This window comes from Falco peregrinus, unplaced genomic scaffold, assembly GCF_023634155.1.
Source record: "Falco peregrinus isolate bFalPer1 unplaced genomic scaffold, bFalPer1.pri scaffold_57, whole genome shotgun sequence".
Taxonomy (NCBI): Eukaryota; Metazoa; Chordata; class Aves; order Falconiformes; family Falconidae; genus Falco; species Falco peregrinus.
In genome coordinates, this window is record NW_026599621.1 from 1,000,001 (window position 1) to 1,002,500 (window position 2,500).

A 2,500-nucleotide genomic window follows, 5' to 3' on the forward strand; every position below is an offset into this window, starting at 1 on the left:
CATAGGCCTAAACCTAACCCTAACCCTAACCCTAACCCTAACCCTAAACCTAACCCTAAACCTAACCCTAATCCTGACCCTAAGAGGCCTAACCCTAAACGGAACTCAACCTCAGCTGTGCATGGCATGTACATAACCCTAACCCTAACCCTAACCCTAACCCTAACCCTAACCCTAACCCTAACCCTAACCCTAACCCTAAACCTAAGAGACCTAACCCTAAAGGGAACTCAAAACCTCAGCTGTGCATGGCATGTACCTAACCCTAACCCTAACCCTAACCCTAACCCTAACCCTAACCCTAACTCTAACGCTAACCCTAACCCTGACCCTAAGAGGCCTAACCCAAAACGGAACTCTAAACCTCAGCTGTGCATGGCATGCACTTAACCCTAACCCTAACCCTAACCCTAACCCTAACCCTAAACCTAACCCTAACCCTAACCCTAACCCTAAGAGACCTAACCCTAAACGCAACTCAAAACCTCAGCTGTGCTTGGCATGTACCTAACCCTAACCGTAAACCTAACCCTAACCCTAATATTAACCCTAACCCTAACCCTAACCCTAAGAGACCTAACCCTAAACGGAACTCAAAATCTCAGCTGAGCATGGCATGTACCTAACCCTAACCCTAACCCTATCCCTAACCCTTACCCGAACCCTAACCCTAATCCTAAACCTAACCCTAATCCTGACCCTAAGAGGCCTAACCCTAGACGGAACTCTAAACCTCAGCTGTGCATGGCATGTACATAACCCTAACCCTAACCCTAACCCTAACCCTAACCCTAAACCTAACCCTAAGAGACCTAACCCTACACGGAACTCAAAACCTCAGCTGTGCTTGGCATGTACCTAACCCTAACCCTAACCCTAAACCTAACCCTAACCCTAACCCTAACACTAACAATAACCCTAACCCTAAAAGACCTAACCCTAAACGGAACTCTAAACCTCAGCTGTGCATGGCATGTACCTAACCCTAACCCTAACCCTAACCCTAACCCTAACATTAACCCTAACCCTAACCCTAACGCTAAAAGACTTAACCCTAAACGGAACTCTAAAACTCAGCTGTGCATGGCATGTACGTAACCCTAACCCTAACCCTAACCCTAACCCTAACCCTAACCCTAACCCTAACCTTAACCCTAACCCTAAGAGGCCTAACCCAAAACAGAACTCTAAACCTCAGCTGTGCATGGCATGCACTTAAACCTAACCCTAACCGTAAACCTAACCCTAACCCTAATATTAACCCTAACCCTAACCCTAACCCTAAGAGACCTAACCCTAAACGGAACTCTAAACCTCAGCTGTGCATGGCATGTACCTAACCCTAACCCTAACCCTAACCCTAACCCTAACCCTAATCCTGACCCTAAGAGGCCTAACCCTTGACGGAACTCTAAACCTCAGCTGTGCATGGCATGTACATAACCCTAAACCTGACCCTAAACGTAACCCTAACCCTAACCCTAACCCTAACCCTAACCCTAACCCTAACCCTAAGAGCCCTATCCCTAAAGGGAACTCCAAACCTCAGCTATGCATGGCATGTACCTAACCCTAACCCTAACCCTAACCCTAACCCTAACATTAACCGTAACCCTAAGAGACCTAACCCTAAACGGAACTCAAAATCTCAGCTGAGCATGGCATGTACCTAACCCTAACCCTAAGCCTAACGCTAAAAGACTTAACCCTAAACGGAACTCTAACCCTCAGCTGTGCATGGCATGTGCCTAACCCTAACCCTAACCCTAAAACTAACCCTAATCGTGACCCTAAGAGGCCTAAGCCTTGACGGAACTCTAAACCTCAGCTATGCATGGCATGTACCTAACCCTAACCCTAAACCTAACCCTAACCCTAACCCTAACCCTAACCCTAACCCTAACCTAACCCTAACCCTAACCCTAACCCTAACCCTAACCCTAACCCTAACCCTAACCCTAACGCTAAACCCTTACCCTAACCCTAACCCTAACCCTAACCCTAACCCTAACCCTAATCTTAACCCTAACCCTAAGAGACCTAACCCTAAACGGAACTCTAAACTTCAGCTGTGCATGGCATGTACCTAAACCAAACCCTAACCCTAACCCTAACCCTAACCCTAACCCTAATCCTGACCCTAAACCTAAGAGACCTAACCCTAAACGGATCTCAAAACCTCAGCTGTGCATGGCATGCAATTAACCCTAACCCTAACGCTAACCCTAACCCTAACCCTAACCCTAACCCTAACCCTAACCCTAACCCTAACCCTAATCCTGACCCTAAGAGGCCTAACCCTTGACGGAACCCTAAACCTCAGCTGTGCATGTCATGTACATAGGCCTAAACCTAACCCTAACCCTAACCCTAACCCTAACCCTAACCCTAACCCTAACCCTAAGAGGCCTAACCCTAAACGCAACTCTAAACCTCAGCTGTGCATGGCATGTACGTAACCCTAACCCTAACCCTAACCCTAACCCTAACCCTAACCCTA